At 41.8% G+C, this 16,494-nt stretch overlaps 1 protein-coding gene across 4 annotated transcripts in view; it reads left to right on the forward strand.

Moving 5' to 3' along the window:
- Positions 1-16,494, forward strand: part of LOC126412757 (uncharacterized) — a 188,561-nt gene that overhangs the window by 81,450 nt on the left and 90,617 nt on the right. The gene's annotated exons all lie outside the window — the stretch shown is intronic.

Genomic DNA, 16,494 nt, shown 5'->3' on the forward strand with positions numbered 1-16,494 from the left:
GAGGAATCTGTAGCCTTCACGGCCGCAGATTCGTCTGAGCCTTTGATTCACTCTCTCCAGTCGGCTCTGTACCAGAGGTCCGCAATCGGTCCTGTCGACTATGCTGCAAATGGTCAGCTCTGCTTTCATCTTGCAAGCAAGACTGGCAGCCTTTACCACTTCTGTTAGCTGCTCGAAACCAGAGAGAATCTCTTCTGATCCAAAGTGACACACATCATTGGTACTGACGTGAGCAACCACCTGCAGTTGGCTGCACCTTGTGCTCTTCATGGCATCTGGGAGGACCCTTTCCACATCTGGAATGACTCCACCTGGTATGCACACGGAATGCACATTGGTTTTCTTGCCCTCCTTGTCAGCCAAGTCCCTAAGGGTCCCCACAACATGCCTAACTTTGGAGCTCCCAACTACCAATAATCCCACCCTCTTTGATTACCCGGATCTTGCAGGCTGAGTGGTGTCCTCTGAAACAGGACAGGTGACAGCATCCGGCTCAGCGACAGTGTCAGCCACAGACAGCACCTGGAACCTGTTTGTCAGACAAACCGGGGAGGCCTTACGTGCAGCTGCCTGGGATGTCTTTCACTGCCTGCTACACCCTGGGGTGACCTCCCACTCGACCACAGGTGAGGGGTTAGCCTCAGTGTGAGCTGTAACTGGGTTTGCCACCGGTGAGGACTGATCGGAGGACTCTGCCATGCTGGAAGTCCATTGGATCCCCATGGCCAGCCCACAACAGTGGCGCCTATTCACTGCAGCCTCAAGCTGTGTAACTGTAGCCATCACAGCCCGAAGCTGAGAGCACAGTGTCACCAACTTGACTCGCATCTGGACACAACAATTGCGGTCCCTGTCCGTACTAAAGACTGTGGAAAATGAAACTTTTCAGATAAACAGACTATTGGCACATGCTGTGCAACTCTACTGTAGACCCTGACGAAAACGCACGAACTGTGTCTAGTAATGCGCAGATATTCAAAAACCTAACTACTGAAGCACTCAAGTGAAACTAAATAATTTGCCCCGGATTAGAAACTTTTAATATGTCACAAAATTGGTTTACTTTCTGACACAAATGAAAATGCGAGAACTGTGGCTATTAGATGTTAAATTTACACACAGAAACTCAAGAAACTAAACTATTAAAGCACACAGATGATACAATAAGATTTGCTCCTGGTTAGGAACTTGTAAATGACACACAAGCGGTTTACTTATCTGTCTCGGTTGGCTACTGCTGCCTGACTGAAACTGAGATGAAACTGGAAGGAAAGGGACCAAGAAGACCGAGAGACAAGTGACTGAAAGGAGTAGAAGAATGTGTCCAGAAGAAAGGAGAAGACTGGACCAAGGTGAAGGCAAAGAGATGATGGAAAGACAGAAGACTATGGAAAGTTTCACCTCTTCTCACATAAAAATTTCTCTAAAATTTCTGCTCCAAAATGTAAACCATTGTCTTACAGAAGACATGTAGGCCTACCTACATTTTAAAAATAATGATCCCATAAGTATAGTAGTATTATTTTAGAAGTGGCATTCTTCATAGGATATAGTTTATCTAATTTTGCCCAACATTCTACAAGGAGGAGTAGATAGGCCATATCTCTCTGGTTTGTAGGTGGTGGACTGTATATCTGTGCAACAAATAGAGCTCACAAACCTCCCTGAGTAATAGGATACAGTGAAGTACCCATTCTTGCAGTGGATTTTCTCATTTGCTGAGAATCTTCATCACTATTCTAAATAAATTTGTGAAGTAATAATACTTCATCACATAAGCAACACATTTTGTGGTTCTGAAATTAATGTGACCATTCCTTCCACCAAGCAATTTCATCCCCATTGTTTACGGTTATCTTTAGCAACTGTTTTCTTATGTCTCCTGCCACTAATTTTGGTTTTGTACACTCAGAGTCTGACAACAGCCCCTACTTGTTTCCTTAACTTGAAGAAATCCTTATTTTCTCTGCCGTTTTCCTTCTTTTATTACCTTGGCCTGTGCTATACTCACTTCTCCTTCCACCCATTCCACTATGTCAGTGAACTCCCCATTTCATTCTAATTCATGTGGACATCCATTTCCCATGGCCTTTCAGTCCTCTGCATGCTCTATCTAACTATCTTGTTCTTTTGTTTTACTCGGCGATGACTCTCAATCTTTTTCCTAAAACAGTCTGTCAGTTTACTCATTTTTCATAACTGTTCTTGCAACAAGGAGAGCATAATAAAATGAATAAAAGTCATAGAAAGGAATTTCATCTTGCTGAATGTAATCCTGGCATTTACTTGAATTTTTAACATCTGAGTAAGAAAACTACGGATGATTTATACTGATGTGGACCCTACCAATCAATAAACTTAGCACTTGGCAACTGTTAAAATGAAAAAAAAATCACTATTAGAAGGAGACTCAGCTTGAGAATTGCAAGAAATTGAATGCCAAGCCATTTAAACTGATTTTGAAAGTTACAGGTTGCATTAGAGATCATTAACAGGAGCTTAAAGAAGAAGTGAAATGAGACAAAGGTTGATTCCCAAGACAAAATGTACATGAGGTTTCTGATGAGATAGACCAATTAGTGAGAGGTGGCTGAACTCCCATGGGGCAGTTACCAGTCTACGGAAATGCAAGAGAGGTGGAATGCTTTACCAGTCTACGGAAATCCGAGAGAGGCAGAAGGCTTTACCAGTCTACGGAAATCCAAGAGAGGCAGAAGGCTTCTCCTGTTATTTCTGTACAAATACCTCAAGATTTCAGAATGAGATTTTCACTCTGCAGCAGAGTGTGCGCTGATATGAAACTTCTTGCCAGTTTAAAACTGTGTGCCGGACCGAGACTCGAACTCAGGACCTTTGCCTTTTGGTAGAGTTCTTGCCTGCGAAAGGCAAAGGTCCCGAGTTCGAGTCTCAGTCCGGCACACAGTTTTAATCTGCCTGGAAGTTTCACCTCAAGATTAGTGGTAAAGGTTCGACTGAATTCATTGCTGCAATAACGGCATGTCACCGTGCGAGTTGTCTGCACACAGTCAATTAGGGCCAGGCATGTACAATCAGCATGTCACTTGTGGGAGGAGCAGGCACCACACAGCTGTTTACACAAGTGCAGTTCCAGCATTTGGTAACTGTTCACAAAGGCACAGGTCATGGATGCAGTTGTAGCTCGTGTTCACCACACCGTCACTGGACAACTAACTGCTGATCATTGCAACTTCCCAATGTCAGTACCATGAAACTGGTGGGTTGGCTTTAACAACAGAAATGTATAAAGTTACCTTTCTGTGAGAGTGAATTAGAAATTGGAGAGTGTAGACAGTAGAGTGTTCGATGTAAGAGAAGTTTATTAGTAGTTGGGAATATCATTTCTTAAAGGAATAGCAGTGGTTCTTACTGTTGTAGCCACAATAGTGATGGCAGGTGATGAAACACTACCTTAGTAAATGCAACCCATGGAAAAGATCCAGGAGTAATTTTTGGAGCATTCCTGGACAGTGGCACGAAATCACATTTACTCTTACATAGTGACCACTGATGAATAATTGTGTATCTTTCAATAATGTTAATCTCACTATTTCTCTTTGAAATACTGAACTTTTGCTTGTGGAATGTCTTTGGGTTTCGTTATCCTCATCTCTGGCATCTTTGCAGTGCCGCAAGAGAAATTTAAATGCACATGCAGCTCACACTAGAAGTATGTCTCTGGTGGCTGATTGTCTGGGAAGGAGTTTCTCTGGACTGCAGGTTAAGCTTGCTAGCCATGGAGATCCACTTGTCATGTTTGGATGGCAGATGTTTACTTTGAGGCACTTGCCTACGCCTGCTGGAGAGTTGCTGCTTTCCTCTTTCTGTGTGGTAGCAGGCCATACTCTGGAGTTTGAATAGCAGCAGGCCATACTCTGGAGTTTGAATAGATCTGTTCCCTGCTGCCTTGGTTGATGGACGTGACCACATATACTGTTCTTAATTGACACAGGAATGATAGTGAGCAGCATTTTGTATGTGTGGTAAACTGCTCACTGCACTTCGTGAAAATCCCTGTGCATTTGTTACTGAATTTTGTTGATGTTCTTGCTGTACACTGGTATGGCTTATACTGGTGGCCATAGTTTTGGTTGAAGCCCTAAATGTGTATCAGCATCCCAGTAATAACTACATACCTGATTTAATAATTTTTTTGATTGTATGAGGGCTTCCATTTTACATTGTTCTGTTTGTGAGTACCGTCAAACGGGGTGATTTCAGACACCGGGGCAAATTCGGACAGTATGGCTTATTTGCTCTTTGCCACTGCATAGAAACAAAGAGTTACTTATTTTAATGTCCATGTGCCAGTTATTTTAAGCACAAGATTGCATTTATTGCTTTCCACAACTTTTATTTTGCGTCAATTGTTTCCCTAGGTGAATAATTAACGAACAGTCTCGGTGTTAAAAATCCATGCATTATCACAAAGTGGAAACTTTCTATTGTTGCGCTAAGTGGGAAGTTATTGTAACCGTAATTGTCGACATGCTCAGTAGCTGGCAGCATTGAGACAATTTTTGTACAAGTTTGTCGAGTTTCTCGTGCAAGGTTATAAAATAACGACAGTTTTTGTAAAACTATGTACTGTGTGGGGTGGTTTCGGACAATGCCAAAAATGTATAATAACAGGAGAGGTGCTACAGTGTGGTGTAATTATGAACCAGAACTTTTAGATAAAGCTGTTTGTGATATTCAGAGTGGTAAATTATCATACAGAAAAGCATGTGATTTGTATGGTATACCTAAATCAACCAAAATAAAGTGCAGGAAGCACATAAAAAAATGGGAAGACAGCCAGTGCTAAATAAAGAAGAAGAAGAAGAAGAAATGCTGAAGCAAGGTATCTTGAGGGCTGCACATTGGGGATTTCCCTTCACTAAATTGGATATCAGATATTTAGTTAAAGGCTACCTTGATAAATCTCGCCAAAAAGAGAAGAAATTTCATAATAATTTGCCAGAAGAAGAATGGGTGCATTTATTCCTCAAATGACAGTCAGAAGTATTTTCGTTCGCTTAAGCAAAAATATTAAACTAGCTCGTGCAGAAGTGAACAAAGAGACTGTTAAGATGTTTTTCTCCAATATCAAGGCAAAGCTAGAAAATCTCCCACCATGTGTAAAATGTCACCAAAATCAAATAAAAAGCATGTAGATTTTAAAAAACGGCTGTAACTGTCCGAATTTGCCCTCTATATACTGTAACTTCGGACAGAAATGTAAAAAACACATGTGCCCGAAATCACCCCAATCCATAGGATGACTTCGGACACTTTATTTAACTGCCTCAGATAAGTATACCTACACATACACATTCTGGTCATGGGATATTTTATTCGTTACATATATACCCTACCACATCCATAAAATCTAACAATATATATGAAAGCTACAATCAAAATAATGACAAAACTGTCCAAAATCACCCCATTTGACGGTACCTGGTGTAGAAAGATTTGTTTTATCAGTGCTAGTGGTACATTTTGATTTCTAGGTCCAGGTATCTTTAAAATGGTTTTTTGTTGTCAGTTAACCTTGATCTGGAAAGATTTGCCTTTACTTGCACTATTGGTGCATGTACTCTGCAGGTTTAGGTATCTCACTTGTCGGTTCTCATTTTCTCTGTCATGGTTGGAGGCCTGTGTGCTGTTTGCCATTTATGTGTTACATACATTTAATATATTTTCTGTTCAAACAAATTTCGGGCTTGCAGCCGGTCATCGTTCAATACTTCGCACGATATTTCAACTGGGCACCTGCCAGTCATCTTCAGTTGAACCGTCGCAGACTGGCGATAAGTCCTCCGCTCCGCAATATATAGCGTACTGTAACTATTCTGCGCATGCGTCGAAAACTTGATAGTTGAACCAACACTGCCCGCCGGCAGCACCCTCGCTGGTGGGATAGCGGAACTCAGTCACCCTCTGCGTTGCTGTTTGCCACGCCCGTCGATGCACTCTGTCGTCTTCGATTTGAGCAAATCGTGGAGATGATGGGATTCCATGCACTGTCCAGCTGGTGGTCGCTGTCACGGTTTAACAGATTTTCCGCCAGTCGTATTTCTACGGATTCTTTGATAATGGAGTCTCAGAAAGATGTTGCTGTGGACAAAATCATTGTTTTCTCATACTCCATTGAATGTCCAGTAGAAATACAATGTTCAACAATAGCGGACTTGCTTGGCTGCAAAAGGCGGGTGTAACGTTGATGTTCCGTGCAGCGTTCTTTCACGGTGCATGTGGTTTGACCTATGTAAGCCATACCACATTGGCACGGTATCTTGTAAATTCCAGCCTTTCGTAGTAACAGATTGTCCTTAACTGATCCCACAAGGTCCGCAATCTTCAATGGTGGGCAGAAAACCACTTTTACCTGAAATTTTCGGAGGATTCTTGCTATTTTAAACAAAGTGTTGCCAACGAAAGGAAGAAAAGCTAAAGATTGTTCTGGCATGTTCTCCTCTTTATTCACTTCCTGCTTCTTAGTTTTAACTGTTAGTGCCCTGTTAATCTGCCGGATGGAATACCCATTTTCGCTGAATACTGTCTTTAGATGGGCGATTCACAATATATTTTCTGTGTGTATTTTATAGAATCTTTACTGAATTGAGCAGCCGTTCGGGGAGTAACCAACCTATGCTGTTTATCTTGTGTTGGTTAATCCATTCATTTGAGCCTCTTTTTACTTTTGTTTTACTTTGGTTGCTCTTGTCAATAATTTCTTATGCTTGTTGGTTTGCTAATGCTCACTTTCTTATTTTACAACCTGCATAAAAGTTGCATATTCAGTCACCTTGATTTTTTTTTAAAGTGTGTGCACATTGTGGTTTTTATTGATTTCTAAGTAGCTAAAACTGTTGTTAGACCCAGTAGGTACCTCTGGAATGATTTGCTAATGGTTGTAGAGTACAAATAGTTTGGTTTTGCTTACAAAAGAAGGGGAATTTTCTGTACTATTATAGAAATTGTGATATATATATTTTTAAATTAGGGGTGGTAACATGGGCTAAATGGTTCATAATTGTTTATGTATAACTTATCCTCTGTGGTGAATAAGTATTGCTCATTTTTGATTATGTTAAATTTGGCATCTGTGATAAATAAATGTGTTAAAGGGATTATTTTTTATACTGAGTATTGTTCCATTCCCAGATCCTTGCTCCCTACCATTTCACTCTCCATACATGCAAATTATTTCTCATTCTTTTCAGTTGTCACAATCTGTAAGTGCCACAACTCTTGCCTTTTGGGTGTATATTATCTTTATCTTCAATTTAATTTCTAATAATAATATAACTTTGACCGTTGTAATTTACTACTCCTAAGACAGCACCCAATGTTTAGACAAGTCCCGCTCTTACATAATTCCTTCTATTATTTGGGATAGATTCAGCCCCAGCAAGTTGTAGGAAATGAAGCACTATAAAGGGAACATTGATTTACTGATAACTATGTCAGCTCAGTTTGGATTCATGGACTGACTATAACTAATTGTCTCACAATCATAATGAGTTTTATTATTTCATGGACTAAAAGAATGATTATGCTGGTCCTTTCATATTTTTATGAGGTCTACTGGATGTAACTCTGTAGTTAGAAACCATGGTGCATTGTCCTTTGCCTCGTGTACTTATTACTCAATCTATTGGTCACTTCCCTGATGTTCAAGAACCTCTGAAACATGCACAAAATCACAACAAGGATAGTACTATGACTATAACTAAATGCTCGTGTGGGGTTGTTAGATCCCCAATTGGACACCTCCCCAAGTGGTGGGTAGGGGAAAGCCTTCCAGATATGGGTGGTACTGGAGAAATGAAATACCCAGGGTGGACCAGATACTAACTTAGGCCTAAACTCAGTGTCTGCTGTGGCATCCAGCGGCTAGTGGTCAGTGTGTGTTCACCAAGTTGGTGGGGCTGCTAAAAATATGGCTTGGTCTCAACAATCAGGTCTTTAACATTTGTGATCTCCAAAAGAGATCACCACAACCACACTCAACTTGAAAAAATCACGATGGAACTACAGGAAAAATATTGACTACCCAGGCACCAATAAATATACTGGACTTTCCTGGTTATTGAATTCTGGGGGATGACGAACATCATGAGAAAGAGAAGAATCAGAGCTTTCCAAAACCTCTTCGCAAACACTATATTGGCATGCTCAATACAAATATGCTGGTCAAGATAGACAAATTCAAACAGCTTACAAATGCTCTGGAAAAATTTCACATCAAAACCTTGGCAATACAAGAGATGTGTTTCGCAGACAAAAACCATTTCAACACAGAAAACTACAGGGTATACAAAGGAAAACCTGGTTTGTGGTTCACAAATCAGTCATAGACAACATCCTAGATCTCAGTTCAGTATCAGAAGGAATCTACAATAACCTGTCAACAATGCACATTCACCAACAAATGGGTCACAACAGAAAGAAACCACAAGAAGTCAAAGTCTTTTGGGGAGACCTGGAAGAAATGACAAAGAAAATACGGGAAAGACCTGTTAAAAATGTATTAGGAGATATCAGTGCACAACTAGGCAAGAAGAAGAAGAAGTACATTCAAATCACAGGTCTTTACACAGCTCACAAATGCACCAACAGGAATGGGGAACATCTCATACTTTAATGTCAAAATTTTAGCTTAAAAATTGTGTCAACATAATTTAAGAAACAAAAATGAAAACTTTCAACATGGAAAATGCCCAAAAATGTATGGGAAGAATTTAAAATAGATCACATAGCCATCACAAGCAAAAATATAAGCGAAATTCTGAATGTGAGAATGTCAACGGATTCTGCGAGTCCGACCATCAATTGCTACATGTAAAAATTAGGCCAGTCCCAAGAAATAAAAAGATAACACACAAAAAAATTATAGGACCAGAGCCAGAATACTTGAAGATAAACAAAGACAAAATTGAAACTTCCTAGCAGATTAAAACTGTGTGCCGGACCGAGACCCGAACTCGGAAACTTTGTCTCCTTTCTTGTAGGAGTGCTAGTTCTGCAAGGTATGCAGGAGAGCTTCTGCGAAGTTTGGAAGGTAGGAGACGAGGTACTGGTGGAGTGAAAGCTGTGAGGACGGGGCGTGAGTCGTGCTTGGGTAGCTCAGTTGGTAGAGCACTTGCCAGTTTGAGTCTCAGTCCAGCACACAGTTTTAATCTGCCAGGAAGTTTCATATCAGTGCACACTCCGCTGCAGTGCGAAAATTTCATTCTAAAGACAAAATTATTGAAGAAATTAAGCAAACTTCAACAGAAAAATTGAACAGATATCACAAAGACAATTCAGAATGCAATGCGTTGGGGTCAACCTCCCAGGAGTTGGTGGAACGCAACTTGTTATCAGGCCATTGAATGTAGAATCCAGGGCAGGAAGAAGTTTAGCAGTAACAGAGTAAAAGATACATCACAAGATTTCCACAAAGTCCAGAAACACTCCTTGAAAGATATGAGAAGAGACAGAAGGAACATATAAAAAAATAGACTAAATGAAATTGAGAAATACTTGAAGAAAAATAATATGAGAAATTTCTGCAGAATTTTCAGGGAAAATATAAGGGCTTATCAACCTCCAAATATTTGTTTAAAAAATAGACAGATCTCAGGAAAAAAAATGCTAGAGAAAACGACAAAATTCTTAAAAATTATTTTGATAAATCAGTTTGGTTCAAATGGGTTCAAATGGCTCTGAGCACTATGGGACTTAACATCTGTGGTCATCAGTCCCCTAGAACTTAGAACTACTTAAACCTAACTTCCCTAAGGACATCACACACATCCATGCCCGAGGCAGGATTCAAACCTGCGACCGTAGCAGTCGCGGTTCTGGACTGAGCGCCTTAACCGCGAGACCACCGCGGCCGGCAATCAGTTTGGATTCCGTAGAAATATTGGAACACGTGAGGCAATCCTGACCCTACGACTTATCTTAGAAGCTAGATTAAGGAAAGGCAAACCTACATTTCTAGCATTTGTAGACTTAGAGAAAGCCTTTGACAATGTTGACTTGAATACTCTATTTCAAATTATGAAGGTGGCAGGGGTAAAATACAGGGATCGAAAAGCTATTTACAATTTGTACAGAAACTAGATGGCAGTTACAAGAGTCGAGGGACATGAAAGGGAAGCAGTGGTTGGGAAGGGAGTGAGACAAGGTTGTAGCCTCTCCCCGATGTTGTTCAATCTGTATATTGAGCAAGCAGTGAAGGAAACAAAAGAAAAATTCGGAGTAGGTATTAAAATCCATGGAGAAGAAATAAAAACTTTGAGGTTCGCCGATGACATTGTAATTCTGTCAGAGACAGCAAAGGACCTGGAAGAGCAGTTGAACGGAATGGACAGTGTGTTGAAAGGAGGATATAGGATGAACATCAACAAAAGCAAAACAAGGATAATGGAATGTAGTCGAATTAAGTCGGGTGATGCTGAGGGAATTAGATTAGGAAATGAGACACTTAAAGTAGTGAAGGAGTTTTGCTACTTGGGGAGCAAAATAACTGATGATGGTCGAAGTAGAGAGGATATAAAATGTAGACTGGCAATGGCAAGGAAAGCGTTTCTGAAGAAGAGAAATTTGTTAACATCGAGTATATACACTCCTGGAAATGGAAAAAAGAACACATTGACACCGGTGTGTCAGACCCACCATACTTGCTCCGGACACTGCGAGAGGGCTGTACAAGCAATGATCACACGCATGGCACAGCGGACACACCAGGAACCGCGGTGTTGGCCGTCTAATGGCGTTTGCTGTGCAGCATTTGTGCACCGCCGCCGTCAGTGTCAGCCAGTTTGCCGTGGCATACGGAGCTCCATCGCAGTCTTTAACACTGGTAGCATGCCGCGACAGCGTGGACGTGAACCGTATGTGCAGTTGACGGACTTTGAGCGAGGGCGTATAGTGGGCATGCGGGAGGCCGGGTGGACGTACCGCCGAATTGCTCAGCACGTGGGGCGTGAGGTCTCCACAGTACATCGATGTTGTCGCCAGTGGTCGGCGGAAGGTGCACGTGCCCGTCAACCAGGGACCGGACCGCAGCGACGCACGGATGCACGCCAAGACCGTAGGATCCTACGCAGTGCCGTAGGGGACCGCACCGCCACTTCCCAGCAAATTAGGGACACTGTTGCTCCTGGGGTATCGGCGAGGACCATTCGCAACCGTCTCCATGAAGCTGGGCTACGGTCCCGCACACCGTTAGGCCGTCTTCCGCTCACGCCCCAACATCGTGCAGCCCGCCTCCAGTGGTGTCGCGACAGGCGTGAATGGAGGGACGAATGGAGACGTGTCGTCTTCAGCGATGAGAGTCGCTTCTGCCTTGGTGCCAATGATGGTCGTATGCGTGTTTGGCGCCGTGCAGGTGAGCGCCACAATCAGGACTGCACACGACCGAGGCACACAGGGCCAACACCCAGCATCATGGTGTGGGGAGCGATCTCCTACACTGGCCGTACACCACTGGTGATCGTCGAGGGGACACTGAATAGTGCACGGTACATCCAAACCGTCATCGAACCCATCGTTCTACCATTCCTAGACCGGCAAGGGAACTTGCTGTTCCAACAGGACAATGCACGTCCGCATGTATCCCGTGCCACCCAACGTGCTCTAGAAGGTGTAAGTCAACTACCCTGGCCAGCAAGATGTCCGGATCTGTCCCCCATTGAGCATGTTTGGGACTGGATGAAACGTCGTCTCACGCGGTCTGCACGTCCAGCACGAACGCTGGTCCAACTGAGGCGCCAGGTGGAAATGGCATGGCAAGCCGTTCCACAGGACTACATCCAGCACCTCTACGATCGTCTCCATGGGAGAATAGCAGCCTGCATTGCTGCGAAAGGTGGATATACACTGTACTAGTGCCGACATTGTGCATGCTCTGTTGCCTGTGTCTATGTGCCTGTGGTTCTGTTCTGTCAGTGTGATCGTGTGATGTATCTGACCCCAGGAATGTGTCAATAAAGTTTCCCCTTCCTGGGACAATGAATTCACTGTGTTCTTATTTCAATTTCCAGGAGTGTATTTAAGTGTCAGGAAGTTGTTTCTGAAAGTATTTGTATGGAGTGTAGCCATGTATGGAAGTGAAACATGGACGATAACTAGTTTGGACAAGAAGAGAATAGAAGCTTTCGAAATGTGGTGCTACAGAAGAATGCTGAAGATTAGATGGGTAGATCACATAACTAATGAGGAGGCATTGAATAGAATTGGGGAGAAGAGGAGTTTGTGGCACAACTTGACTAGAAGAAGGGATTGGTTGGTAGGGCATGTTCTGAGGCATCAAGGGATCACTAATTTAGTATTGGAGGGCAGTGTGGAGGGTAAAAATCGTAGAGGGAGACCAAGAGATGAATACACTAAGCAGATTCAAAAGGATGTAGGTTGCAGTAGGTACTGGGAGATGAAGAAGGTTGCACAGGATAGAGTAGCATGGAGAGCTGCATCAAACCAGTCTCAGGACTGAAGACAACAACAATAACAAACTCCTCAATTGCGAGAGGCCTAAAGAAAAATTACACTTCATGAAAATAGTACGAAACCCAGATTCAAAGCCGCCTTCAATAACAGAGATTATAAAAGAACTAAAAAACAATAGAGCCCCAGGAGAAGACGGCAATATTTCTGAGATGTGGAAACTAAAAGACCAAACCATCACAAAGATAACTCATGAAATTCTTACAGAAATATGGAATACAGAGAAAACTGCACATGAATGGAGGTGTGCGCTGATTCACCCACTCCTCAAAAAGGGCAACAAGACAGACACCAATAACTACAGGGGTATCTCATTATTTCCAGTCACCTGCAAAATTCTCTCCATGGCATTACTCAACAGACTAGAACCACAAGCTGATATGAAAATAGGTTAATACCAAGCAGGCTTCAGAAAAGGGTGGTTGTGTATCGAACAAAATGGAATCTGCGGGCACTCCTGAACGTCAGACAGACGACCAACACTGTAGTCACATTTGTGGTATACAACTCCGTAGACAGGCAGATTCCCTTTTACATATTAGAAGAATATGGAATAGACAGTAAAACCAGGACACTCATACAACAGACACTTACAGACACCACATACAAAATAAAATTTATGGAAGAAATCTCAGACCCATTCGAGATACAACAGGGGTCAGACAAGTTGATGGTCTGTCACTACCTTTATTGGGCATTGCCTTGGACAAAATTAGCAAACAATGGAAAGAAAGAGTAAAAAAAGAATTCAGTTAGGAAGAACGTGTGCAAACTCGATGATCATAAAATGCCTGGCATTTGCAGATGACTTGGCAATACTCAGCAGTGGCAGACAAGAAGCACAAAAAGCACTGGAATACTTACATGAAGTCTCTGCAAAAAAAGGTCTACTGATATCATATGAGAAGACACAATACATTGAAAGAAAGAACAACCACTACCAATCCACGTACATGAAATACGGAAAGGTTAACAGAGAGGAAAAATTGAAATATTTTGGGTAATGTATAGAAATAGCAGGATCAAACAAGGCAACCAACATACAAAGAAGAGAAAAACTTCAGAAAGTGTACAAACTGACGTGGACACTTTACAATAAAAGAAATTTTTCAAGACAGGCTACACTCAGGCACTGCAGTACATTTGCACTACCAGAAACACTCTATGCATCAGGAAGGACCATAATTGGAGCATCGGGCATCACAGAGACAGCAAAAATCCCCAGAAAATTTTTTGCAGCTGTCCACAGAGATGGTATATGGATGAAGACATCAACCAGACAATTGTCTGAGCACACAGACAGACTCAGAAACATGATCAGACAACGCTGAATAACATTATATGGACACATACACAGAATGAACAACAACAGACTCACAAAGAGTATTTTTGTTGTAATAACAATTTGTTTTAAGAAATAGAAGAATACCAAAAACAAGCAGGATCAGTATTGAAATGATAAATGAAAGGGACAAATTCAGAAACAAAACTATGAACACATAATTTGAAGTAAAAGAAAGGAAGAAAACAGGTAAAATATGGACAGAACGAAGGGAAAAGGAACACAGCCAAAGAATGAAGAGGTTTTGGAAAGAGAAAAAGGAGGAGGAAACAAGGAAAAAATGAACAATCATGTCCTGGAGACAGAAATGTGTAATAACAGTAATGATAATAATAATAATAAATGCTCATATATTTTATCAAGCCTCACTTAATTATAGTACATTACGACATCATAAGTGTCAGTTTTTGTGACCTATTTGCCATGCCCAAAAAAATCACGATCATAAAATCTTCAAGGGAGTCCATGTAAGCAAGTGTTATAGATGTATATTTTATAGATTTCTGTGTTAATACATATACATGTTTGTGATAAGTCTGATATTAACTTTTAAATGAAAATTCGTTTCAGATTTTTTATGAATTTCATTTCCTTGAAGTGCATTTCGTTTAGGATCTGTGATAGAATCTCTTTCTTTATAATATGGAGCCCCTTAGGCAGATAACATTCAGGGCTACAAAGAAAGCCAATGTGCACTCGATATGTCTGCCGGGAGGCCTCATTCGAGATGTGGAGGTGGCCTTGCTTGCAGCTGTCAAGCGTGCAGGGTGCAGTTGTCTGCATGTTTTGTCTCACAACCCAATGATGCCTGTCGCATGGGTTCTGAGGCAATCTTCAGTTCATACAGGCGGCTGGCAGAGGTGGGGAAGACTGCTGACATTGCGTGCGGGGTGAAAGCAGAGCTTGAAATTTGCAGCATCATTCCCAGAGTTGATCAGGGTCCTTTGGTTTGGAGTGGAGGGTCTCAACCAAAGTCTCTGTCGACTCTGTGACAGTCTTGGCTGCAGATTTCTAGACCTGCGTTATCATGTGGGGTCTGTAGGACTCCCCTTGATAGGTCAGGAGTGCACTGCACAAAGGAAGCAGCTACTAGGGTTGCAGAGTACTTGTGGAATGCACAGAGGGTTTTTTAGGCTAAGCAGTAGTTTGAGATGCTCTGATGAACACTTGCTGGTCGATATGGTGCAAGAGACGTCAAACAGCATTCAGAATAAAGATAGTTCGACTGCCACAATTTTATCAGTAAACTGTCAAAGTATTCATAATAAAGATCTCAAATTTACTGCGCACCAGGAAAGTTCTAGTGCTAAAATTATTCTTGGTACTGAGAGCTGAAGTGGAAAGCTCCGAGATATTTAACGAATCATGAATCGTGTATTGGAAAGACAGATTAGAGACCATAGAAGGGGGAGTGTTTGTTGCTGTTGACAAAAATTTTGTCTCTACTGAGGTCGAAGCCGAGTGCGACAGTGAAGTCATCTGGTCACATATAACAGGTTTAAGTGAAACCAAATTAATTGTTGGATGTTTCTAGTGGCCACTCGATTCTGCTATGACAGTTCTAGAGTCATTCAAAGAAAGTATACGGTCAATAGTGTGTAAATACCCAGATCATTCAGTACTGGTTTGAGCGAATTTAACCTGCCGAGTATAGACTCGGATGTCTACGGATTCATTGTGGAAGGTACAGACAGACAGTAATGTGAAATAATTTTGAACACATTTTCTGAAAACTGTCTTGAGTTGCTAGCTCAGTGGCCCACACACAGTGGAAATATCTTGGACCTTGTAGCTACAGATAGACCGGACCTTATCGACAATGTCAGTATAGGAACAGTGATTAGCTATCATGACATTATTGCAGCAACTATGATTACGAAAGTTAGTAAATTTTTCAAGATGGCTGGGAGAGTGTTTCTTCTGGATAGAACAGATAAGCAGTTATTAACGTCTCACTTACACGGTGAACTGGCATCACTTAGTTCCAGTAAGATGGATGTGGAGGAATTGTGGGCAAAGTTTAAGCAGATTGTAAATTGTGATCTGGAGAGTTATGTGCCTAGTAAGTGGATAAGGGATGGAAAAGAACCATCATGGTTTAATAACGAAATTCAGTGGATGCTGAGGAAGTACAGGCTGTTGCGCCCTCGGTTCAAAAGGGAACACATAAATGATGACAAGTATAGGTTACTAGAGATTCGTGCATCTGTGGAAAGATCTGTGTGCGAAGCATACGACACAACTACCACCGTCACACCTTAGGAAAAGATCTGGCAGAAAACCCCGGAAAATTCTGGTCATATGTACAATCGCTAAGAAGGTCTAAGGCTTCCATTCAGTCCCTTGTTGACCAGTCTGGTGTGGCGGTTGAAGATAGCAAAATGACAGCTGAAGTTTTAAACTTCAAATTCAAGACATTTTTCACGTAGGAGAATCGTACAAACATACCATCATTTTACCATCAGACAGACTCACGTATGGATGACAGAGTGATAAGCATACCTGGTGTAGAGAAACAACTGATAGATTTGAAAGCAAATAAATCATCAGGTCTGCATGGTATCCCAGTTTGACTTTACAAAGAGTGCTCTACGGCATTGGCACCTTACCTAGCTTACATTTATCATGAATATCTCACCCAGCACAAT

The sequence above is a fragment of the Schistocerca serialis genome, chromosome 7 (assembly GCF_023864345.2).
Source record: "Schistocerca serialis cubense isolate TAMUIC-IGC-003099 chromosome 7, iqSchSeri2.2, whole genome shotgun sequence".
In the NCBI taxonomy this organism is placed as follows: Eukaryota; Metazoa; Arthropoda; class Insecta; order Orthoptera; family Acrididae; genus Schistocerca; species Schistocerca serialis.